Source organism: Temnothorax americanus, unplaced genomic scaffold (assembly GCF_048541705.1).
Source record: "Temnothorax americanus isolate GAGA-0224 unplaced genomic scaffold, ASM4854170v1 Scaffold1, whole genome shotgun sequence".
NCBI lineage: Eukaryota > Metazoa > Arthropoda > Insecta > Hymenoptera > Formicidae > Temnothorax > Temnothorax americanus.
Window position 1 is genome coordinate 2,582,147 of NW_027509230.1, and position 27,976 is coordinate 2,610,122.

The 27,976-nt window shown below is 37.3% G+C and overlaps 1 protein-coding gene and 1 long non-coding RNA gene across 6 annotated transcripts in view; one reads left to right on the forward strand and one right to left on the reverse strand.

Annotated features, from left to right (window-relative positions):
* LOC143895222 (uncharacterized) overlaps window positions 1-18,132 on the reverse strand; it is a 231,642-nt gene extending 213,510 nt beyond the window's left edge. The window contains exons 1-2 of one of the 3 annotated variants that reach the window (XR_013256251.1): window positions 17,358-18,132; window positions 16,893-16,942 (exon numbers count right to left, since the gene is read on the reverse strand). This is a non-coding gene — a long non-coding RNA (uncharacterized LOC143895222). Of the gene's footprint in view, window positions 1-9,415; window positions 9,735-16,892; window positions 16,943-17,357 lie in introns of those variants that run through there. The other 2 variants (XR_013256248.1, XR_013256252.1) reach the window with 2 other exon arrangements.
* Dpr12 (defective proboscis extension response 12) overlaps window positions 1-27,976 on the forward strand; it is a 252,612-nt gene that overhangs the window by 27,716 nt on the left and 196,920 nt on the right. Inside the window, exons 1-2 of one of the 3 annotated variants that reach the window (XM_077401477.1) lie at window positions 18,926-19,799; window positions 20,521-20,567. The exons of 1 other annotated variant lie outside the window; for it this stretch is intronic. The gene's annotated coding sequence lies outside the window, so the exon portion shown is untranslated. Of the gene's footprint in view, window positions 1-18,925; window positions 19,800-20,520; window positions 20,568-27,976 lie in introns of those variants that run through there. One more of the 3 variants, XM_077401490.1, reaches the window with a different exon arrangement.

The following is a 27,976-nucleotide window of genomic DNA, read 5'->3' on the forward strand; positions in this document are numbered from 1 at the left end:
TGTGTCACTAGCTGACATTTTAACTGCAATCTATATGTAGTATAAAAATCAATAAACCGATAAACAATCGAAAAAAATTGTTTTAACCTAGTCATTTCAATTATTAACTTTCGAATTTTTCATGTAACGAACATATTCACCAAGCATTCAAAATACATTTGTATGCATGATGTGTGCGCACGATCAAAAAGTTATGTGTTTAGAGAGAGCATTTTACTTAAAATTGTATTTCGAGGACATTTACATTACGTATTTATCCCTCTTTCGATATTTTTAATAACAATTTTGTCGCCCACGCTGCCCAGACGAGTTTTTAACGCGGTTCTAAACTCAGTTCAATATATCTACGAGAATATGGGATATACCTTTCTTGGCCGTACGAAGGTAAACTCCAATCAAGAAACTCGTTTCACGTAAGAACGACTTATGGAATCAGATAAACGTCCGCAAACAATGCTCGTCGTAAATCACGTCTCTCCGATATACCCGGTGCACTCGATTTCGTTGCCGGACAAAGAATAATGGAAATAAATCGACGACCTCTCAAAATAACGCGCGTTCCCACCCTCCGCATCCGATTAACGCCGCGTCCGCATCCCTCTCTCTAACCCACGACCGCTTTTGAAGTCTTGTCACTCTTTTAGCTCGAGCACACATCGGATTTTCACGATCCGCGTTAATTACTCCTATTATTGTTGGGGAACAACACACGACATCACTTTGTCGACGAGGCCGCGCGGTTAAACTGGTTGAGAGGGACGAATGAAAGTGCTCGGGGCCTCGGGAAGGGAGAAGGGTGGCGCAAGCGTCTCGTACCGACATGGAAGACAATTAATATCCATCAATTCGCGTGTGCCTCGCCAAACCGAATTTTTTGGTAAAGTGTAAAACAATCGCGGCGCTTGACAAGATCCTTCGATTGTCGCCTAAATAATCGCAATTCGTGAATCGCGATCTGTCACTCGCGTGGCAACACTCGAACGAACCTTCGCGATTTCGGCGAGTATTGCGAGCACGTTGTAACATCGCGACATTTACGCGGAAAGGCGGGCATTTCCATATAGAACAAGCAATTTACATATAAAGCAACTAGTTTGCTGCGCAAACGAGTGGATTACCACCTTTGCTCCTTTTGCTATAACGGCACAATTTTGCATGCGTGTTTATTCAATTATCGATCATGTCTCGAAGTGTAGGTAAAACAGCAAATATATATAAGGCTTTGATTTATGGATGTGACTAGCACAGACAGTTAAAAAATAATATAATACTATTTTGTGATATATATTATTTCAATAGCGAGCAAGAATCAAACTGTTGCATATTTTCCTGTACTGTAAAAGTTTGCATTTATTCACTAGCATTTGTTTAGATAATTTCATTTACACGGTACACATAAAAATCAATAAAACCGATTGAAAACATGCAACGGCACATTTACATTTTATACCGTCACCAAGCACTTTTGTTCATCAGTGGTACTTTTCAGCACTTTACGATTGTACTCCGCAATATCGTAAAGTATGCTCGCGTTAGTGATATAAAGCAAAAGAAGAACATATCTATTTATAGACCAAATGTCTTGCATACAAAACAATGAACTTATAAAGATACATGATTGCTAGTTTTGTGAATTTTCCATTGTCTCAGATTAGTTTCGATATCAACAATACCGGTGATGTCAAATAATGCGAAAATCAAGTTTTAGTATATAAATCAACTGAATCGTTCGAGTCACATTTTTTGTCAAATTGAATAAAAAATAGTTAGTACTTCAGATCTCTATTCGTATTATTTTTTATACGTTGGTGAGAGAGATGCAATTATACATCATTTCAAGCATATACGGTTCTTTCAATTCTAAAAATAACAATTTACATGAAGTCTGCGAAAAGTATAGATATGACTTTTAATTGTTGTTTTTAAAAACCATTAAATTTAAGTAGAAACGTTAATTTTATTTAATTTATCTAATTCAAGTTATGTGTGCGGAGTCATCTAACATCTATTACTTTTATAGAAATAAATTTGCATAATGCTCATATATTTATCATAAAAATTTAATAGATAGAAGGAAATAATTTTTATTATATAATTATGAACCTTTTATAAAAATCATAAATTTGAAACTCATACCCCTTTCAAAAATGTAATTTATTAGCGCACAAATTAGTGCAAGCAATTAATTCTAGCGTTGTTTAAGTGCTGATTAGTCGTTTTCCTATGAAATTTTGCTCTCAAATTACCTAATACAATGTCGATTAATGGATCGTTTAACAATCGAATTTCCCGCGGAATTACACCACGATAGCTGATCGGTTAGACTACAATACGATTTCTCTTTGATACGATAAATTTCGGAAATTTTATTAAACATCTCAATCGTTGTATAAAATGTATCTAATTCTAAAGAGAATTTGGAACTATGATGTCAACTTAACTATAAAATTATTCCGCTAGGGATCACGCTAAAAGTTTCTTTCTCGCAAAAATAATATTATGTACTCATCACAAAATAAGAAAGAGAGTGAGAGAGAGAGAAAGAGAAAAATGTGATACTGCGAATTAAAATATTAAATTAAATAAGTAACCGAATAGAAAAAACATATAAATTTGATCTGTCTTAATTATGTACATACATTCCTTCGTATCAAAGAAGAAAATAAACCCTAGTAATTATATACTTATTGCATCAATCGATATACTGATAATTACTTGTTTGTGTTTGTACTTTCAGTGTATTGAATAAGAATATGTACAGTTGTAAGATATGTACTGGTTATACATGTGCATAGTTGTTCCAAACATTTTGTTAAACGTATTCGAGAGACAGAGTATTTTTTTTAATATTTAAACAATGTGCAATATGCTTTAACGATACCAAAACAAATACATATCGTAACAAATATTACAGAAACTGTTATGTAACTGTCAAATAACAAGTTTTTTTGACAAGAAAAGAAATTTCAACAGTTTCTCAAATTGTTTTCCATTAAATAAAATAACAATTGTTCAATATTTTCTTATCGAAATAGTAACGCTCTCTTTTAATGAAAAGTATATTATATATATCGTAAAATTCAAATTTGATAAATCTATAAAAATTCGTAATATATATATATTTTTGAAAAATAATTTTTATATATAATTAATATATTTTATCATCTTTTTTTTTACGATTTTCTTTCCTCTTCCACATAAGTATTGTCTCTAGTATAAGTTTCAATTTACTAATTTTCGATATATAGTTAAATTTTTCAAATGCAATTTTGAAGCTTCTATATCCACAGAATTGTTCTCATGCAATGGTGAAATCGCTCGTATATTCATTTTATCGATTGGCACTATATTGAGTTTCGGTTTTGTTCGTGTTCACTCAAAACAATATGCAAATCGCATTTATCTCGCCTTTAGCCCCTTATCAATTCAAGTAACAATATCGACTATTGCCGTACTAATTATTTTGAAAAATTGATGATCAATATAACTATTGAACTTAATTATATTACAATTTAAATCCATTTCACGTATATCAATAATAATATCTTTTTTATTATTATGAAATTAATCTAATTATTTTCATATATTATATATATATATTAAAGTATATCTATTAATTAAAATAAATGTTTTGCATAATACAATCACGATTTGCAATCGATCACAATTTTTGCTTCCTTTAATTCGTGTAAAATTATTTGTATTTTTATATATTGTTATAAAATATCGAAAATATCTTTCACATTACGAAACGCGCGATGAGTAGAAATATCAAAAAAATAAATTCAAAGGAAAATTAATCTATTTGCTACTAAGGCTGCGTTCGATATTCACTGTCAGTACTGAAAATCTATAGTATACGTGATGTAAACCATAGAGATTTTCAATACTGGCAGTGAATATCGAAACACAGCCTAAGTATGCGCTTATTTTAATATAACGTATTACTAGTTACTCGTGTAAAAAACGTGAACACGTATGTACAATATATGATCTGAAGAGAGACGTTATTATAAATACGTATTGAAATTGCAAAAAAACCAAAGACGTGATGCTATAATGTATAACGAGGCAATGCCGTGACTGGCAAAGCAAACAGAATGCAGCGAATTATTCCCACCGAAGGGAAAATTGCGAAGCTATTGCACTTAAAGCTATACCCCGAAGACGTATAATTGAGTTTCTAATTCTCTATCATTATTCGATAAGTTAGACTCTTGAGCTATTTACCGGAAGCTATACCTAGCCAAGATCTTGCTGGCTGACATGTATAAATTGTCGACAATCACGAGTCGCTACAATTTTATCGACCACTTATCAGCATTTCCAAAGACAGATCGCAAATATATAGCATCTTAGCAGCTTACTACATGCAGAAATATATTTTTATTATACAGCTCATACTAATCACAGGGTTTTATTTGCTGCAATTACATTCAAGAAAGATATGAAGTAAATCTTAAATCATTTGAAATCGTATTATATTTAAGATTTATATTTATTGAAGTTTATTTATTCCAATTCTAGAACGAATAATAAAATACTAAGATTTATTATATTTCTTCGGTCACAAATTAGATTTAGTGCAATATTATCGTTAAAAATTATGGTTAAAAAAGTATAATTATCAAAACTACGTACAACCGGTATAACTTACAATTAGAAAAGATCCTACTTTGCGTGTGCTCTCTCTCGACGCTTTTACGTTCAAAAATTAACGAGAGACGAAGTTTTCCGAGCACACAGGCATCCGATGTCCGCGTCGACAGTTTTTATAATCGTATTTTATATTCATCACGTTTCTCTTTCTCTTTCTCTCTCGAAAATGGCTCACAAACGGCGAGCAACAAGTTTAGCGACGGTAAATTCGCGTCGTTACCCGGTAATTTCTTCGCTTTCATGAGAAGCAAAGAGAGCGATCGTTGCGACGCGCGGATGCGTTACCGACAATAAGTATCTCGTTGACATCGCCATCGTGTCGACTGCAGAACTCGACGCTCGTTGGCATTATCCGTTTGCCCGTAATTAACGTAATGGTCGACGTCGAGTGCGCCGTACCGAGCTGAACTCAGCTGAATCGAGTCGAACCGAACCGAGCCGAGCCGTTTTGAACGAGATGCGTGAATCGCTATCGTGACATCAGCCAGCCGTGTTAATAAACCTGCGTGCAACGACATTGCTCCATCAAATAGATGAATTCGCGACTACAATTCTATAACGGCACACATTTACTGACCCCCAAAACTGATTACAAAACTCCGTTAGAACGCTTTCGGCGCTGGTGGCAAAGCCACATAATTACACATTACGCCGCTGGATATCTGCATAAATTCGAGAATTCTATATCGTATATAATTGACTGCGAATTTCGCTAGAATGTGTGTGCGCGTACGCGGAATGTAAATTAGAATAAATTTACTTTTCATGTTTATAAATAACTCCATATATATACGTATCGCCTATTCCTCTCTCGAAAGTAGTTCAATCTTTAAAAATTATTATATAAACGTTTATAAACATTTAGATTATGTTTATATAATTGGAATAAACTATGTTCTATTTGTATAATATATACAATTTTTAGCAATTTTTATCTAGACATTCTAAAATTTTTGAAAAATTTTAACGAGTTGATGCGGAATGGATAATATCTTATCATGCTAGAGAAAATTCCAAAGAAAATTGTGATGAAAGAGAAATGTGTTTTATACTTGCGTTGATCGTTTTAAGTATAAATAATATCTTTAGGGGATATCCGTTACCCTTTTATTCATGAAAGTGATTGTTACTGCGTGTTGTTTTATATCTTGAGAAATGCTGCGGGGCAATCGATCTTCTCGAAAACAAGTTTATTTGTTCCTTCGAAACAACTGTACGATGTTTGGCTTTCGCAGTACGCGGATATATGGTTTCGTGCGCGTTACGCTTTCCCTCCGCTTCCGCTTCGGTTTTTCCAGCGTGCACCGGTGTGATCGATTCCTCCCGTAGCCCGAATGATAAATTCTCACAGAATGTAACGCATCTCGCAAAGAACTGCACCGAACTCTTTTCCGTTCAAGAACAAAACACTATTTATTGAGGGTATCTTCGAATGACCCAGAGTAGCCCACCCCACAACGCGCGTCTCGCGTCTCGTCGCGTCGCGTCTCGTCTCTCTCGCGTTTCTGCAAATTATGACGTTGATATTCCGATATAGGCGGAATCGGTTATAAGCGATGTCGAATTTTCCACCGGCAGCCATGGATCTGGCAGTTGCAACGAGAAACGTCGATTCCACGGCACAAACGAAACAGTCGGTGCATATCGCCTAAACGATGCCGCATAGCCTGTAGCTTACGCTGCAGCGATTTCAGCTGATGCAACGAGAGAGGGAAAGAGAGAGGAAAAGAGATAAAGAGAGAGAGATAGACGAAGATAGAAATAAAACGAGAGCAAGAGAACAAATGTCATAAAAAGTAAAAATTGTAAAAGATGATCATTGATGATGCGCTCTTCCTGTCGGATCAAAAATGCATTTAAATTTTTTTCTCATTCGACACACGCGGAAATCGCCATGGAGAATATTATCAGGTAATTTACTCACGCACAAGCAAATTGTAATATTGATTTCTTGATAACCGGAAATTGGTTAAATGAGCATGAGTTTGAAGAGCGGTCCTATTGCGGTCGTGCGTGCGACTGTAATGCAAATATCGTCCCATTATTAATGTGCGGACTGCGTCCATATATCCGGTCTATCAACGTCATCCCCGAAGGAATTCGTTGCGCTAACTGTTCACGTATGAACGAACAGTATCGATTTATCGGAAGATTATATGCCCAACTATGTTTTATGTTATATACTTCAATCTCACATTTATTCACGCATTTTAATTACTTTATCCACTGCTCACGTATAGGTATGTCAAAATTAAAATAAATAATTGCAATATTTTTATATATTTATTAAAAGTATTTTAAAAATGTGTAAAAAGCTTGGATTATTAATTTAAAAAAATTACTTAACTTTTTTAACCTTTGATATACAAAAATTATAAATAAAAATAAATATACAAAATTCTAAAGTGTTGACTCTCCCAAAGTACAGTATATGATTATATGTCTACAACTTTGTCTCGCACGTAATTTCTGTATAATTTAAAAAATCCAAAACCATATATTGTGTCTATATTGATTAATTTCTAGTGCATCTCGCATACGTCCGCAGTGGATTTTGTGTAAAATAACGTTCGTATTCTCTGTCAAACGCATAATACACCTTTGTGATCGAAATTTAACAACCCATTCAATAACGCTCACGCCTTAATACATTTTGCAATGTTGAAGCTCTCCTGTGACGATATGCGGAACGCATTTATAGAGAATCGTTATAGATACATAATCCGATGAACGACCACAAATGTACGCAATTTGTTCTGGATTAAATATCGTAAGAATAATACAACGTAATTCGACGAGTTATTACGATATTTTATTGTGCAAACCATCGTTTGGCGTACGTGTTACGTTGAATTTATACGAGTGTGAATACATGTTTCATCACGAAAATAATTCAGGATTAATTCTGGTCTGATTGCGGCCATTTTTATACCTCGAAAATAACCGTGAATGAGATTAAAATTAGCGATAAATTAAATTTTTCTTATTTGTGTTTTAACGATATGTAAATCATTATACACACACATTGTTTACAAATGATTACATTAAATATACAGAAATACATGCAACTATTTTGAGAATCTTATAAACCACGGTTAAAGATTTCTAATCAAACCGTTATCAAAATTTCTATAAATTTTTAACATGCATTATACCGAAACTTGCTTTATTTGCAATGTAAAGTCTCCTAAAAGTTAACTCGCCCACATAAAAAGTTCCGGCTATACTTCCTTCCCTCGCTCCTTCACTTTCTGTCATACATTATTTATAATGCTGTAACAATGTAACGCTCCAGCGAAAAATCTTGGTCGTATGTTTTGTGCATTACTATTATGTAATATGTCCAAGAATTTTAGGACTTAAGATCTTAAAAAATAAGTATTATTTTGCGTGTCAATAATATAATTTGAGTAAGAGGAAAGAGAGAAAAATAATAAAAAGTAAGCAATCTCTTGAAAAATAGTTAAGAACATTTTAACTAAAAAATCTAAAAATAATTATGAAAAAGGATTAAATTCTTTCCAGTTATTTAGATACTTAACATCCTAAAGTTAAATCAAATCGATTTAATACGGTGAGGGAAGGAATTTTATTACACCAACGAAAGTTGTGTTGTAAGTCTGACAAGCTAGTCGATGCACAGTTTACTATAGTTGGAAAAAAATGTGTAATACATAAAAAATATTAATATTAACAAACAAAACTATTTGTTTATCAGGAACTCTAAAATTATTTCAAAGAAAGAACTAAGCTAAGAACTCTCAACAGCTGATGAGTTTCCACGAATTGAGACGCTAACTTTACACACACACATATAAAAATGTCCCTGTATTATTTTCCAATTCAAAACCGCGCATAACTGGTCATCACTAATATTTTTTATAAATATGTATACATTTATTACATCAAAACTATATTTTATACGTATAAATAATATAATAATGTTAAATAGTACAGTTAATTTGTGAAATTTCATAAAAGTTGTCCGTATTTACTAACAATCTAACATAAAAAAAATAAGAGAGAGAGAGAGATAGAGAGAGAGAGAGTCGGTTAATATTGACTAAACCATTGAAACTGTTTTGTACAAATAGTAAATATACTTCATCATGACGATGAATATTTTTCGTAACGAAACGATATCGAAAGATACATATGACTAACTTGTATATGCATAGCAAATCAAAAATAGCTTACAAATATATGACTTTTCAAATAGTGGTATAGCTGATGTTATTACAAATATCGATACTACTGTAGCATTTATAAAATCCGACATCAATCCTAGCTTTATCAAAATGGACTAGATTTACCATTAAATAGAATTTTCAGTATATATCGAATTGTGCCATCATATATTTGATATTTTGTTTAGAATTTAACACAATTGCTACAAATTTTTTTCACAAGTAGACACGCTTAATAAAATCTTGAACAGATGTTTAAAAAATGTTGATTATAAAACAAATTTTTTTTTAATATACAAAATGTGCAAAAATGTGTGTATTGAGAAAAGATACGAACAATGTTTCGAAAGAAAGGAAAACTGCAAGTTATTCCACAGCTTTACATCACGAATTCAATTTTACACACACACACACACACACACACACACAATTAAAAGTGTAGAAATAAATGACAACTGAAACATATTCTAAACGAAATACGGTACACGCGAGATTGTACTACGTCAGAACGTTCGGTTCTGTATTCTCCATTTGCCACACGCCGCGCCAGTCCCATCGTCGTTACTTACTTTAATTAAATTCATCGTATGCCGCCATCAGTTGGGGGGAGATTCGACTAAAACCCCGAAAGCAAACCGCAGAAAACACGTGTCACTAAAACACGTCATGTCCAGAAAACGAAACGTAATCCACGCCGCACGAAGTCGCGTGTCCCGTTGCGTAAGATCAATACCGCGGTCGCACGCAAGTGTTTCTCTTTATTTTACCATTTGTACGACAGTTTTAAGTAACCATTGAAAAGCATATCCAATGGGAAGTCTGCGCTCGCGACTGATTTCTATTACGAATACGACAATAACGTCGAACAGAGACGTATGTTCGCACAAGTAGAAACAACTGCTTGCGTATAGCAGTAAATTTTAATTAAGGATACAAATATTTGTTAATCCTATCTGTTAAATAAATTTTTTTAAATAATAATCACATTTTGTAGCTGATTTCCAAATTGAGAAAGAAAAAAGAAATAGTCAATTTTAATATAATAAAGTATAAAGTACGGCCCGGACTTTAAATTAAGAATCCATCTTTTTACTTTGTTCTTCACTGATTTTTAATTATCTTAATCGTCAAGGAACAAACATTCTTCTATCTAATCACCATTTTTTGTTTGTAGTTATTTCGTAACTTTATAAATCGATTGAAACTTCCAGTCCCATTCACCCGACGTGCATGATATAAAACGTCGATGAGTCCATTCAAATTCAGATGTACATATGTGCGTAACACGATACGCGCTAACTCTGCAAATGTGAATACAGATATCGAAAATTACATTGGAAGCTTATTAGCGTAATACAGATACGATAAGTAAGATTTTTCTCTCTTGTTCTTTCATTTCTTTTTACATCACGTTATTAATATCAAGGAATAAAGAGAAGGTTTCCAATTAAAGATAGACTCGAATTATACGAAACTCCTTTCTTCCGCTAGGATTTAATAAAACTGAATAATGCATTGCTTACTTTTTAACTTATCGCAGCATTCATTTCTTTATAGCTCTTTCAGAAATGGCGGTTCTCTGAAGAAGCATTTCTTATTGTTAGGATCCTGAATAAAGAGATTACGATCGAGAAGTGCATGAATCGTTAATTTAAACCAAATGCTCAACCATTCCGTGCAAGTTCTATTTTTACAGACGAAAAAGTTAATCCCTATCTGCACGCAAAAAGGCAAATTATCAAATTTATATCTAAAATCAACCAAGTATCGTCGAAATTTTCTCAAACGTATTTAATCGATCTCTTTCCATAATCCTCACGAAATGCTATGACGTGACGTCACACATCCATCAATCCCAATATTTTCAAATAATTGCCTCGAGTGCAATTTTTGGAAAACAAATACTACGCACAGTATATGAGAATATACGTGAAAGGAGGAACGTAACGACACACGCACACACGGTATCGATGAAATATGATGGCGGAATTAATAAATGATAAATCACTGCGAAAGGGATGAATTTGCAGAAACTTCTTTCGCCTGACTATAGGGAAATCATCTTTTTTTTTCCACTTTCACGGAGCATTACATGCCTGTTATCGTGTCACGTTTGACGTGGTATTGATAGCCGAAACGTAGCGCATAACGGGAAATCGGTATTGAACTAACGCGACGACGATATCACGATCCCGCTAAAAAATTACTTGCCATGCATTTGCTCAAACATTTTATATTATGCACTTTTAGATATCATTACATATTCGGTTGTATAAATTGTGACCTTTTAATAATTTCTACAAAAAAAAGATCGATAAAAAATAAAAATAAATGTCTTCAATTATACATAACGTTATTTTAAGATTAAAAAATTTTTATATTTTTTGTGTTTTTAACAAACAAATAAATAGGAAATGTGCCAATATATATGGGCTGGATCTTTTGTGTTTAATAATATTATTCGCGTAAATTTATGTATACAGTTTTCACTTTTGTTTAAATTTGCGAAACTCTAGTATTCTCACAGTATAATTATATAATTTGTGTGTGGACTCCTTTCTTTCCATTTGAATTAAATTTTTCATAATCTTATCCCAATTAAATCTAATAAGAATGTACATTGGTCATATTTTACTATCTAACTGCATTTTTATAATTGCATTTGCAAAAAGTATGAAAAAGATGACAGAATTAAATTATCATTTTCAACAGTCACCTGTTTACTATAAGACCATTATACCGGAGACCTGTTTATTATGAACTGAAAGAGAATTGCAAAACACAGTGTACCACGTGAACCATGAAATAACTCGCAAAACCACGTAAACGATAATATGCGTGGTAAATATTTTCACGAGGCTCTCGTCCTTCTTTAAACGCGTCTCTTTCATTTTTGCTTAGAATTCCGCGGAGAGTGCTAACCCCGCAACCACCGCTGTGCAACCACTATCGCCACCGGGTCTTTAATACGCGCAAAATTCCACGCATACTTTCCCGCTAGACATATTTTCGCGAAACATAGATATAAAGAAATTTTTCGATACCGCTTGCGAAGTTACGATTTTCGCCTAAGGATAAAAGCGATCAGTCAGACGCGAATCGAAGCCGGAAAGCGAGAGGGAGAAATACGCGTCTCGTAGGGTGGATAATTTCGCACGCAATCATCATCATCCGGGCACGTGTATCCTTCTCCCATGGTGTTTCATAAATCTTACGAAATGTTGGCGGAATAATGATACTTTTACCGACGGAAAGCGGGCCATGTAATTCGAGCGGATTACCTCCGAAGATCCGGCGAGCGGAATACACTTTTGACAAACCGACCCCTCGTCTTCTACCCCATGAGGAAGGGCCCTCAGGGGCTCGATGGGGAACGTCGATCAAATCAACCCCCGACACGCCACTCGCACCAGCTCTCTCGACAAATTTCCCGATAGCGACTTTGACGCGTTTGACGGTATATACCTTTTTAACGAGGCACTCCTTTTAACCCGGAATCATGATGATAGATGGTACAGAAGAATGGGACCGAAAGAGTAGGGATATACGTCGATCATGATTTCGCGAACGACACCCTAACCGGAAGAATCTCCGCGTGAAAGATGGAATAAAGGATCGCGTGGAAATCGCGATTCTTCACGTCGGTAAACAGCGCGGGAAGCGATATCGCGAAGGATAATTCGACGTGACGCAACACGCCGTGCGTCGATGTTTGTCGTGACGTTGACGAAGAGTCGTCGGAAAGCATCAGCAATTGATGCGCGATAAGGGAAAAGCCAGTCGGAATAATTAACGTATAATTCGCGGTGGCGTTTGATCACTCCGCGCGCCGATCGCTTCGGTCACGAAAGCGTTGCTCTTTTTGTATTTTTGCTTTCTGATGCGGAATCTGCCACCAAAAAATAATTGTTTTCACGGATTCCCGCGTCCCCTGTCAGATTTTGCGGAAAATACGCTTTTACGCCGGACGCGAATAAAGTGCGTCATGATTTCGCGCTGTTAAAAATTGACGCAGCTTCGAGGGGCTTTGTGATGTTTGCTCGTGGAAAATGTTTCCATGGGCATTTCGACGATACACGAACGAACGAAAATTGCAATAATTCCTACTTCACACGAAATCGCTCTATACATATATATTATAAATAGAACTATAAGAAATTGTTCGTTTTTTTCTTACAAATACTGGTGCATATTATGAAAAATATAACTATATACACATGACTTTACATTTAAGATCTGTGTTGATTTGGCGTTTTGTAGGAAATTTAAAGTGTGTAATGCAAACAGATATTTGTATAAAAGTGCACTTGATTACGAATTTAGGGAATTTGCACAATTGCAGATTTATTCTATAATATTGCGTAGAATATAAGAAATACGAGACAATTCAGTGACGCAAGATACAGCAGTGGTTTTGTATTTTATAGATGAAATTAACGATCTTTATCAAATCTTCATATTTATCGCGGACGAGAATTCAGACACGGTCACGAATGCGTTCTACAGAACTCATTCAGTCTAACAAGCTATCTAATCAATCATTGCTTTCATACGCAGGAAAGTGACAAATTCGAGTGCAATGCCACTCGGAAGACGCGATAAAAGGCATCGACTCGCGAACCGGGTTGCCGGCTGTAACGCAATTTCAGTCTTATCTCACCCCGTGTATCGCATTTCGGCTCTCCTGCCGGCGCGAGCAGGGGCTCCCCCGCGCCCCATATCGCGTGTGCACGGTCCGTGGGACTTATTGTAGTTCGTGCCACCTTTATCTACCTAATCCAATATTTCGTTTCGTACCTCGTTGGTGGCCGCCAGCTTTCTCCGCGATTTCGCGTGGAACGTGAAAACAAGCTCGACGGTGCATCGCAACGCTGCCGCCGCCGCCGCGCCGCCGCCGCCGACGCGGATCGTGATGTACAAACACACACACACACACACACACACACACACACACACTCACACACACATATACGCGCGTACACTTGGCGCCGAGATAACTGATTGGATTTAACAAACGTTGCAAACGAGTTTTGCCCAGGCGCGAATATGCAGGGCTTGCACAAGGTGGTGCAAGCAAAATCGTTCTCCCGAAAGCGATTCAAAATTTGTCAAGAAAACCAAAACATTAATTCACAAATTGTACTCGGAAACTACAATTTTGTAGGAGTTTTATGCACACATCTTATAGATAGCTCTTTTTATGAACGAGCTAGAAAGTAGAATTTTTCATAAATTCTTGGGAATGTTTATTTCTACAAAATGTCGGCAGCATTTTACTGACATAAAATTAAGTTGCTTGCATAATAATATCAAAAAACTATATAATTAATAATGACGTACTTCCTTTTTATAAGGAAATTAAATCTCTTTTGTAAGATGTGTGTCTTTCGATATATATATATATTTCTATATTAATCACAATCTTATTTGAAAAACCGACAATTTCTGTTTTAAGGTTTAAGAAACCGTTCTCTGACACTCAAGCAGAAAAAGCACTCAAAATTTATTAAGATCAGAAGGAACTGACGAGCATTCTCCTTATACAAAATAGAATTTACCCTCCTATACATAAATATTTGTGCAATTTTCTATAGGTATATAAAGAATGATTGGCTTTATGGGCTTTGTGGGCTTATGGTTGTTACAATAAAGCTTACGCATTAATTAAAGGCGACTTCGACCAAGCTCAATCGGCAATAACTCGTCAAGTAGTATCTGTACGATTTTATTAACATATAATTATTAATTTGTTGTCGTTTGAGACGTAGAGAAAAAGATTAAATTAGGGATAACGAGCACAGTTCAAAATGTTGTTGGACGCAATTCTGTCGGTTGAGATAATCACCGATTATTAATCAGCGGTTAGTCACCTTAAGCTCGCTCCAGACAATCTGCAATTCGCGTCAATTCGAATACTGTTAAGTATTCAAGAATAAAATTTAAACCACAGTACTTTGAGTTAAGTAACATTTTGTTATTTTTAACTCCATGTGTGTCGAAATTTATTATTTTAATACAAAACAGTATTATTTTAATTTAATTGGTTTAGTTAAATTAACATATCGAGTAGAAGCAGTGGCGACCATAACAATGGTTAAAAATGACTCAAATTGAGTATAATTTACGCTACGAATTTAACAGTGAATTCTAATTGTTTTATTGTGTCGAATAAAACAGTCAAGGAATTAAAATGGATTCGATATGTCAAGACACGTAGCGTATCGCATTACATTCTGAAATCTAACGCAAATTACAAATCGTCTAAAGTGGGCTTTCCGAAGGTATATATCGCGTGATCGTTAAAAAAAACCCGTTCCGCGCATTGGCGGAACGAGTCGTAGTCAGATTACGCGCTCATTCCTCGTCAAAGCGGCGAGGATTGATCATCGCGGCGAGCAATCAACGAAGCGGATCGTTACAGTTCGAAATTCGGTTCGACCATCTCGAACCGTAGTGAAGCGCCGAAGCGTCCGCGTCGTCAAGTAAAATGAAGGAAATGCAATGACGAATCCACGAATAGCGGGATGCGTTTACATCGTCGATGATCGCAAAATCGTCGCAAACGAAGTAACAGCCGATTAATCGTCCAAATACCATAATAAGTGGATAATCACTCACCGCAGTCGATGCCCGCGGTCGGTCAACTCCATCGCCGCGCGCCGCGCCTCTCTCTTCGCCGATCGATCCGGCCCGCTTCGGGCACTCGATCACTTTACTCCATCGATCGATCGATCCGTTTCCCTTTCAGACGCTCGCACTCGCGCGGATATCAGTCGGTCGGAGATAGCGCGGTTTAACCGCGAGTCTTCGCGCCAATTAACACAAATGCGATAATCGCCGCCTATCGCGTAATCGCGTGCGCACTTCCCAGCATGCACTCGAGACGAGTAAACATCGCGAAATGCACTATTTGCCTTATCGACGCGGAAAATTCGAAATTATTACGCGACGACGCGCGACGTTTTCTGAACTTCGGAGCGGTGTGGCGCGATAACCTCGATTCCGCTCTCGTGTGCGCGCTTATGCACGCGAGGCTCGGCTCTCGACGGAAAACTATCGCGGAGCGATCCCGCCGCGCCGACGACACTCGGAGTAAGTTTAACAGGCGCGACCGAGGGTGCATCGGTCACTGCAGTCCACTTAACGTTATTACAAATACTTCGAAGCATTTGATTGACTAATCAGAAGAAAGAATTTTACTAATCGATCAATCACAGCACTTCAAAGCATTTGTAGCGACAAGTGGACCGGACCATAGCCTGAGACGACTAGTCGAAACAAAAACTAGCGTTAGACACGTCAAAACGGAAGCCTATGATACCGGATGCCGTTCGACAAAAACCTGCCAGCGCTTACGCTTTTGACGCCAATAACATGCGCTGACTTGATTAGCTTAATTTCAATTCGACATGCAAACCGCGAACGTTTGTATGAAAATTATTTCTCTATACACGTGTAATTTCTGAGATCTTTTAACGTATTATTACTTTAAACGTGTACTTATGACAATATTCAATGTATACGATTTAAAAGATTGTATAGTTAAATAGCTACAAATTATTATTGTTTCTCAAAGAGACTAAGATCAATCTCGTCGCGATAGCTCTTGCAACAAAATCGAAATCAATTCGCCGTTATTAAATACTACGTTAGGTTTGACAAAGACAAAGCGACAATATGTTTTAAATATTGACGATATTGGTATACGCTCGTTTCGATTCGCGCTATATTCATTTCCGTGTATAGTCAGTCTCTTGGCGCAGATCGGCTCCGAGATCGCGCTTCGCATCTCGCACGTGTTCTAATTGATGTCGAATCCGAGTACGCGGACATCAAGTGTCGGGATTATCGAATCTCCGTAACGCGTTAACATCGCGAGATACCGCGTGCGAGCAGTGACAGAGAATGGGACTGTGCATGGCGGCCGACGAGAATGAAGGAAAGTAGGCACACCGTGCCTAGTCAGCCTAATACCTCCACTTTTATTTACATCAATTATAAAAACTTTTTATAGCCTCGACATTAAAATAAAAAAAAATAACTTACCGACCGATGCGCAACAGCGGAGTTGTAAGTTGTCGCAACCCTGCGTGGATCTGTAACATGAAAATATTTTTACATTAAAGCAGGTTTCAAGATATTCGATAATTAACGCGCCCGTTAAATATTTAAAACGTTATCTTAACAGATATGTTTGATTTTAAAATCCAGTCAAGAAACGATCCAGCCGCAAAGCGGTTGCATATTTCCGCATTAATTCGTTCATAATCAATCCGCGAAAAATTGTGCAAGTAACATTGCGAGCGTGCAAATAAGAAAGAGATATTTGCGACGTAACATTTCTCCCCGCATTTTCCGAAGGTCGAGCTCCGAAATTGCGAAGTTGCGCCGGAGTTAAATCTCGAACGAGTAACGCGAGTATCACGCGTAATGAGCGAATATCAAGTTGCGCGAAAGTGACGGAATCCGTCACAGCACAGCAAAAATAATAAACGAACGACAATTACTCACCCCACGGTTGCTCCGCCGTTGCCCGATGCCTCCCAAGCCTCCTCCGCCTCTCCGCGGTCCTCCTCCGTTGTCGCATCTCCGGCGGCGCACTCACTCACGACTCACGACTCCGACGCGAAAATATCATCACTTATGGTCGCGCGACACTTTGCACGGCACTCCCGGTATTAATCTCGCGACGCGGCGCGTACTTTGTTACGGCGGAGAAGCTACGAACGATCCGCTTGACGCCCGTGACCATGACGCTTGACCCGTCCCGCAGGTAGACGCTGGAATGGCGGAGAGAAATTCAAAAATCGCGCAGCCAACTTCACTCGCCACTCTCGCCAGGGGCAACCGTCGCGCGTCGCGTCGCGAGAACGCTACACTTGTTGCTCGTGAAACGATTTCGGTTGACTACGATGAAATCATCGATTTATGATTATTCACATTCGTGTCCATTTCCCACGATCGCCATATATCGCCAAATATCAAAAAAAGTGTACAAAGTTAAATGTACGACGTTGATAGAGACTGTGATCTGTGATAACTGTGATCGCCGCTAATTACACACGTCGCGGGCGTCGCGGCACTCGCGGCGTTAAGGCCATCGCGCACGAAATGACATGACTGCATAGTGCATACGCATAGCATAAGACCGTCTGGACCAATGAGCATCCAGCGTGAAATACTTACTCGATTTACGGCCATCGCACACAAAATTGTATAGGCTGCATAAGCATAGCGACCGCTGGACCAATGAGCATCTTACGTAAGTCAATATGACGACTTTAGGCTGTATGGTCAAGCCCCGGACACACACTTTTTCGTAACAGTAACAGTAAAGTTTCGACCAATCGCGTTGCTCGATTCGGGAACGATTCGAAACTTTACTGTTACTGTTACGAAAAAGTGTGTGTCCGGGCCCTCGTTTGTTTAGCGGTCTGATGCTACGTTTATATGGTAAGCTATTTTGTGCAAGATCCACTCGTATCTTTTATCCGTGTTCCGAAAACGACGCGACGGCAACTTCATTCCGAAGCGAGTGAAATTGACGGTTGAAAAAAGCGAAATAAATTATTCGAAAGAATGTAATCGAAAATCAGTATTATCGAATGCGATATCCGTACGAATCCCGCTAAACATACGTATTATGTATAATGAACATTCGATATATCACAGTTTTCCGTAATCTGAACCGTCGAAGTCCGATATACCTGTATAAAGGTAATATTTCATTTGTCGTGCAAATTTTTTAAGCGTATCGATTGGCTACAAAATAGAAAATTTCTATCAGAAACTCGAGAACTTTTCTATCTCGCAGTCAATCAACATTCTTGAAACATTTATCGCGCGACAAATGAAATAATAATATCCTTACTCCGGTCTCCGCGCTGCGATCCGAGAGATAGAAGTGGGGATAGAGTGGGGGTAGGGGACTGAGCACGACGAACGCGCACCTGGCTGGTCGGCTAACCTCGCATTCCATCCCCACCAATCATGTTTACCGAAAAGCCGCGGCGCCCGTGCGCACGCCGCTCCGCTCGTCCCGCTACCTACCACCTACCCATTCTAAAACATTACTGTCATTGCTCTCGTAGCGCGGGGTAACGCGCGAATCACGGCTCCGGCGGTTTAGATTACGAAAAACTGTGATACATGTGATACATGTGATATCGAATGTTCATTTAATACACGTGCGCTTCGCGGAATTTATGCGGACACCGATGTATATCGCATAATACTGACTTTCGATTACGCATTCTTTCGGTCGATCGGTCTCGTTTTTCTCAACCGCCAATTTGACTCGCGTCGCGACGGCTTCGCGTCGCACGGTTTCGGAACGAAGTTGATCGGACATCGTTTTCGGAACACGGATAAAGGATATGCGAACGGACCCTAAATCGAGTGACGCCGCGACGTGTTCAAAGAGCGAGCGATCGCAGCCTCTGGTAACGTCGTACGTTCAACCTCATATTTAATCGTGTATATTTGACGATCGTGGGGGATGGACAATAGACACGAATTTGAATCGATCATTTAATCGTAGTTAACCGAAATCGCCTGACAAGCGGCAAGTGTAGCGTCGCGTAGTCTCGCGACGGTTGCTCCTGCTGGCGAGTGAAGTTTGCCGCGCGATTGACGAAGATCTCTCCGCCATGTTGGACACATTCGTCGCGTCTACCCGCGGAACGTCGGACGTCGAGCACGATCGTGCAGCTTTATTCGTAGCTTCTCCGACGTGATTCTTCCGTCGCCGTGTAACTAAGTACGCGCCGCGTCGCGAGATTAATACCGGGAGTGCCGCGCAAAATGTCGCGCGACCGTAAGTGACGATATTTTCGCGTCGGAGTCGTGAGTCGTGAGTGAGTGCGCCGCCGGAGATGCGACAACGGCGGGGAGCCGCGGAATGGAGGGGGAGGAGGCCTGGGAGGCATCGGGCGACAGCGGGGCGACCGTGGAGTAAGTATAATTCTTATTTATTTATTATTTTACTGTGCTCCCCCCCCCGGCGGATTCCGTCAAACTTTTTCAAGCGCGACTCGATTCATTCGTTACGCGATGCTCGCATTACTCGTTCGAGGTTTAACTCCGGCGCAATATCGCAATTTCGGAGTTCGATCTCCGGAATATGCGCGAGAAATATTACGTCGCGCGAATGTCTCTTCTCTCTTGAAGCCATTCTACAATGCATACGTCGCAAACGCTGCTCCGTCCTCCGTCGCCAGTCGTGAACGATATAGCAACCATTGCTAATTGAGAAGTGTTATTTTTGGTTTGCGCCCGTCAGCTGTGGTTGTCAAAAGAGAGTTGGCAAACTTTTAACTTTCCGACGACAGCAACTGCGGCAGTCGCCAACCGAAAATAGCACTTTTTAACCAGCATGTCAACCTTCGCGACTGGAGCCGGCGACGGTGCGTTTACGACGTATTGTAGAACGGCCCTTATTCTCACGTAATATATTACTTGCACGATTTTTCGCGGATCAATTAAACGAATGAGTTAATGGAAATATACAGCCGCTTGCGACGGCCACGATTGTTTTTTACATTTTCTTACATTATAGCATTTTGAAATGAGATATTCGTTAAAACAACGTTTCAAAAGTTTAACGGGCGCGATAATTATCGATTATCTAAATCTAAGACCTGCTTTAATGTATAACAATATTTCTATGTTATAGTTCAACGCAGGGTTACAATTTACAACTCCGCTGTTGCGCATCAGCCGGTGAGTTATTCTTTTAATTTTAATGTCGAGGCAATAAATTTGGTCGCGGTCGCAACTCTTTTTGGCATAATTGCGCGTATATAGCGCGTGTGAGCGTCATCAACTCGCGACGCTTGTAATTGCGAACGTGCTCCGTATATTGCTCTTCGAGTCGAATGACGATCGCGCGTGCGATCGAGCACCGAAAACGTCGAGTGGATTAATCCGGATGCGCGAAACGACGAACGGCCGGCACGCGTATCGCGTTATTCGTTCGCGTACGATGTGTTTTATAAGCCCGGGATTGTCGCGCGAGGTGCAGCCGGTCGTATGAACAGCCGCTGTTTTCCGACCGATTCGTATCGAGAATAATCGGAGAAGTGATCAACAGCGACTCGGTTGGTGTACAACTAGTAAGTATTTCGGAGGAATGTAACGGCCGGACGAGGATCGAGATGGCGAGTCGACTTGTGAATAAATCTAGCCATATTCGTCTGATAAATCGTTCGTTTCATTAACGGTGATGCGACACCTTTTTGATTACCGTGATTTTACACGTATCTCGCTTATTTTCGATGCGTTACCGCCAATCAAAATATAATGCGTAAAGTCAATTTTGATTTAACGTAATTGGATTCTTTTTTTCTCTATGCTGCAAAGTAAAAACTTTTAATGCATACAAACATATATCATGTCAGAATAGAAATATTACAATAAATTATAACAACCATGATTGTACTTGTACTTTGTACGTGAAAGTTAATTCAAAGCGTAAAGAATAAAGAAAATATCAATTTTATTTAATTATGCATATATAATTAAATAAAATTGATTTTTTCTTTTTTATGATTTAAAGTAATTCTACGGTAGTTATATTTTAAATAATTATATCTCAGCAGTTACATTTTGCATAATTATATACATAATTAATAATTAACATTGTCATATGGATAAATAAAAAACATGGCCCAATGTGAGAATATTTTGAGTCGCGCGCAACGCATCGATGAAAGAGAAGAGTTACAGCACGATTCTATAAATATCCGTGCAATTATTGCAAAAAATGCAACATTTATGAAACGTATATATTCACGAATTGGTAAAAATATTTTACGCATACATTACAAATATTATTTCTGCGTCTGTGGTTTTGTAGCAGCATTAATATAAACTCGCTACGCATTTACCGAGTTTATTCTGATGAATGACCGCACGTGATCAATTAATCACTTAATCTTTTAATTTTCTCTTGATTAATCCGGTTCGTAATATATCATATTTTAAGGTTACTCTGACTTTGAAATTAAATTTAAGACGAAATTACAAATTAATTACAAATAAATTTATCCATTTGTTTTTAAATTCATACCAGCGATATAATTCCGTACTAATGGCTTAAAAGTCCATCAGAATCACGAAACAAATATATTACTAAACAACTAATAATTTCCTTCTGAATTTACTTTAGTTCATGGTACATAAAATTTAATCAGCGATTGATTATCCTGCCTATATATAATAATACGAATGCACGATCATCGCGATATGAAACGCGAAAGAGCATTACGCACGAGCGGCTATTCATTGCCGGAATAATAAATTACACTTGCAAATGGCATTACTTTCGATTATTCGCTCTACCGCTTCCTCAAAACTCGATCGAATTAACAAGCGAACAAATTAACGTTCGCTGTCCACTAGCTGCTGGCGTAAACGTTACGCGTTTGCAATCGTCGGCGTTTGCTGTATCTATGATAAAAATAGGGATGACGTGTCCCCTGATGGTAATCCATGAATAATTTGCGGGAACAAATCGCGATAATGATTCCGCTTTCAAAACTGCAGCCGATAAATTAAACAAATGTGTCGGTCCCGTCGATTAGTCGATCATTTCGCATTGTACCCCTTCCCCCCTCCGCGCGGTATTGATCACCATTCAACCCATACGGTATTTTCTCTTAATACGACTTTCCATCATGAAATCCTCTACGGTTTGATAAACGACAACAGCCATGGCCGACGAGAGATGATGTATCTCGAGGTCGTTCGGATCGCATATCGCTGCTCGTTGATAAAGCGCAGCCTCTCAATTTTGCTTCGTAACGCCGCCGACAAACGAATCACGAAATACTATTATTTTCCGATACACAATCGCACGTCGCGGGTAATTAAATAATCATCTCTATCCGCTGGAAAATAAACGCCGATCTTATGACGTTATATAATCTCACTTTTCTTTACTTTATAATTTTCACCGACGTACAATGGAAACTATTTTCTTCTTCCAAAATTGGAAGTTAACAAATTTACAATAATGTTGATAATTATGTGTGCGTTACATTGAAATTTTATATTAGAATATAACAGAATATAATTGCGACTCTCAGAGGCATTATTAAAATTACAAAAATCATTATACGTTCAATGTAATTCGTTTGAGCAAAATAATTTATATTGTTGATTTATTTATAATTACAAATTTACAATTTATAATTGCATCTTGTGATGGTTATGGTTATTTTTTATGAATAATACAAAATTCACACGTTTAATATTTTGTATTATATATTGACATATATAAATGTACAGAAATTCTCAATTTGTTATACCATGGCTGGTTATATTATAGGTTATATTCTGAAACGCAAACGATAAATCGCACAAACGACTTCGATTTTTATATTCTGTTAGTATACATCGGTTCTTCAAGCGACTCCATTTTTACCCATGATAAAACGAAGGATTTGGTTCGACACATGTATATATAGCGAGTGAACGTAATTGATTGGCGACTCGAATGTTGCCGAATGAAAACGACTTTACATATCGCCGCGGCAGTCTCTCTTAATTGGCTTATTAGTCGTGAAAGTTATATATGACTGAGCTAAACGACGGAGGACTGTCCCCGGCAATGCTCCGATGTAGTAGATTGAAAGTTTGATCGACGGTTCGGGGCTGTCGGAGCCATCGACGACGGATATATCTCGTCGATTCGTCGAACGGTCGTTAAAAAACGCGGTCACTTGTTCGATTCAGGTCTCGTTTTATTCTTCGGAATCGGCTCGGCGTAACACGCGAAGCGGCATTAACGCAGATTTGATTTCTATCGTGTCGCGCAGAAAAATTTCTGACTGCCATGCCGCCTCGCGCGAACGCTAAAATTTGCGTGACTTTCTGCCATGCGCTTAGCATGTTTTGATAAAATTTGTATAGCCATCACGCTTAGAACAAATGCGCATCGACCAGGCTCCAAAAAAGAACGGCTTAATTTTTTAATTATATAGTAAAATATAAATTCAAAAATTACTGAATTTTTCACAAAAAGTGCCTGTGTGCGACGACATTTCGAATTTCGCGATCGAATTATTTGTATTGGTTCCAGTCCATATTATTTTCTTGAAATCTATATTATAATCGAAATAATTTATATAGCAAAAGTCTTTTATACATATATAAATATAACTGAATATAAATTTCTTTCCTCTTTTTTGTTTTCTTGCTGTTAATTCTAGAAAATATATAAATTATTAAAAAGATTACTGAATGATTATTCTTCTTTATTTTATTTTTATAACATAACATGGAACTTTATACAAAATAAAAAAAGTTTTTTCTGTATAGTATAGAAAATTAAATCTTTCAAATTTGCTTCAAGAAAAGAGTCAAAATTCAAAACAGGTTAATTATAGCAAAGTTCGAAGTTTCACCACTTTCTATATTAGTATACCCGCTCTGTTTTGGCATAACGACCTATAAGGGTTTTACAATCGGCCCGATATTAGTAATACTAGCCCAGTATTGGGCCGATTGTAAAACCCTATATGGGGAGCCGTTGTGTACGAATTAACACGCGCTAAGTCTCATCAGTCCCATATAAATTTGCCCTATTCCAACATAAAGCTAACAATAACCATATATAGAAAGATCTTCCAATGTCAATCGCGGTCATTAGAAGAAAATTTTGAAAACATATAGATACGAGAGACGATGTAAAAATTTATTTATTACGGCAATTTTTGAAACGTTCTACAGAAATTGAAATAGAACATCGACGTAGAAACAAGTCGGTAGATAGAATATGTCTGTATAGTGTAAAAACTAAAAAAGAGAAAGCATGGATATTAGCGTCTCAAAAGGGATATATCCTATAAAATAGTACCTGTAAAGGTACCTCCTTATAAAAATTAAAATAAGAAAGAGGAAAATAGTTACATAAACTCAACAAAATCATTAGTCTGACATTTTTGGTATTTTTTCTGCATGCACATTATTTATTATACAAATTATGTGACTTTTCAAATGTAATAATAATTCTCATTCAGTATTTAATTTATTATATTATTTATTTTTACGCACAAAAATAATGAATAAAATAAAAATGTTTGAATGTACTTCCCAATATTTTTTTATCTCGTAAAATAATTACTTGCATAAATATCACAGTTTTATAAAAATTTTTATCCTATTGTCCGATGATAAATATTTATAACTCTATGTGTAAAAGCTGCTTACAATTTAATATTTTTTACTATTCAAAAATTTATATAATTATTATACTTTATATCTATACACGCACGCACATCAACCTATTAAATATACTTGAAAAATTTATTCTATCATCATATTTGGCGCGAAGCGCTGCCAAGCGACTTGAATATTAACATTTAATAGTACCGAGTAAGTAAGTTCTGAATAATGGACGTATCTCGAATTATATCACGCCGTCTATACGAAGTTCTCATGAGATAGGAATAGGACACGATTAACAATTCAAAGTTTTATGCAGTTTCGCAGCAAATTTGTGACGCTTCAGCATACGATTGTGCGCGAATTAATGTCCGGTAATCGCGAACTTTGTCGCAATTTGTTCCACTCCAAATTTGGAAGCTGAATGCGTGAACCAGTTGAACGACGAATATTACAAGTAATTATGCGTACCGTGGAGATATTAAAACGATGTCCGGCGTCGTGTTTTCCGCGAGTGCGGCATCAAAACTTTCCAGAATGCGAATACGGTAATGTCTCACATTTATCACCTACCTTTATGTTTGTATGCGTATAGTATATGCCTCGGTATATGCAATATCGTGCGATGACTCGAGACGAGCTGCCCCGTAACAGTTGACCACAAAAATTCCATTGTCTGTGAAACTATGTTCTTATGCAAATGCAGACTTTTACTACATAGAACTGCATTAAAATTGCGGATATATTTGACTGCAGTTTTTTTTCTGGATTTTTAAATAAAATTAGTTTTTGGTATTCATCTTGTTAAGCGAGAATTATAAAAACAGATTTGACATTTTATCTGGAGCACTCTTTTTGCTTTTTTAATTATTCGTCTGTTTTTATTTCAATTTCGGCAATTTATTAATTTAATAGACTACTTTTCTCAAATTTGAATCTAAATTTGTAGCTCAATAAGTGGCATGTTTATTCAATATAAATGGTGATAATTGCGCGGTTTTATAATGGCATATATACATATAGCAGTATCACTTTATAATAGCATCAGCATATATTCTGTACATTTTACGAATCCACTTCAATTTTTGCCATCTGATGTGCTCAAAATGGATCGGGTCAAATCAAATTAAGTATTAATTTGTGTGCGGCAGCACACGAGTGAGATAAATCGAAATGATACAATGAGACACGATTAACAATTATAAGAGTTCCAGTAATTTTAGTCATGACAGCTATTAACGGGTCGATGTGCGTGAGTTGACACGGGACAATCGTGAATTCGTGGAAACTCATTTCGTCCGGAATTCCACGCAGAACGACATGCGAATGCGAATCAGTCAAACGACCGGTACAGCGACGTTCAGAGTCGCTCGCGCCGCACCTGCATGCAAGTCATTACGAATGGTGAATGGATATTATATTATAACTGACGTTTCGGTTGAATCTGTGACGTTAAGACTGTCGACATAAACGAGGACGTCGACGTCATCGGTTGGTGACGTCTCGGGACGACGATATAATTTGGAACCAAGCAGTGCTTCTCTGGTATTAACATATTCAAATCTCCGCGTTTCGACAGCACGGTCGTTCCTATCGCTTGACATAAATGATTCATTGTTCGCGAATCAACGCGCATCACTTGTAACGCCAGTTAATCACTGAGAGTTCACCCCGCTCATCCGAAGTTCGCCTGCATGAATATAAATTAATTGAAACAAATTTGATATCCGATCGGATGGGATGAATTGTAATTGTTTATGAATGATTACTTATAATTATTCATGTTCATTTCATGACGAGACGAAACCTAATAACATTCTTTCGCATTATGACTTTCAACATGTTAATTCGTTTGTTAATCTACATCTCATTCGTCGAAATTTTTTATGAAAACATAAATATAAAAATAACTGTAATTTTTGATAACGTAGGGCTTGTACGCGCGCACGAAGAATTGTAGGTGGCAAATTAGAAACAACGTCTGAATTATTAAAATATGTGTATTCAAAGATAATGTAATTGTGGCTGCACGGATACATCTTGCCTACTTCTTCGCTCGTTTATTACAGACTTTTTGAGGATTTCACTTAGAAATAAACAGTTAATGACAAAAAGCTTTATTATAACGTCTAAAATAAGTACTTACAAAAGCAATATTGATGATTATACTTCTTAATAATAAAATAGATTATTTGATTGAAATGTTATACTTCAATACCAAATATGGTAATAATTACAAAAGCTTCTCCCTCTCTTTCTCTTCCCCCGCCCTTTCTATTTTATTACATATATTCGCGAGTACGATTTTAATATTAAAATATACTAATAATATTGAAATTTATTTGTTCTACATACATAAAACTCTTTTTACGAAATACGTAGCACATAGTGTACATATAATAAAATATATTAAAATATTTGTTCGCACGTGTTTCTCGAAGCATTTTATAAATACTCCAAGTTAGTCAACGTGATAGGATTAACAATTTAAAGTTTCGGTTTCTTCTGGGGGGATTGTGCACGTATGGAAAGCGGGTGGTCGTGCCATGGCGAATTAACGTGTGTTTATTGAATTATTCAGAGACTAGCCTAGCGTTGATGCTAGCCGGTGTGGGAAGAGTCCCGACTTTTTAATCACGTCGGACCGTTTCGAAATGCTCCGGCGGAAAACAAGCGTTCTTTATACCGGGTGTTCAATGTAAATTGCAAGTGATACAAACCAGGCAACTCTCTGACCGGTGATATTAACGTTTCTTTTTCTCTTGTACCCGTCGGACAATATTTTCCATCCCGTCGTGTTTTTTTTTATCCGCTTTCGCGGAAGAAACATCGCATTTCTTTATCTTTCCGTTATATTCTTCGTCTGCAAGTCAGTATTCTTTTTCCGTTGCTATTTTCTTGCCGCGCGCGCGTTATTCTTGCCTCTATATATACTACATACTAAAGTACATATACTATAGTTC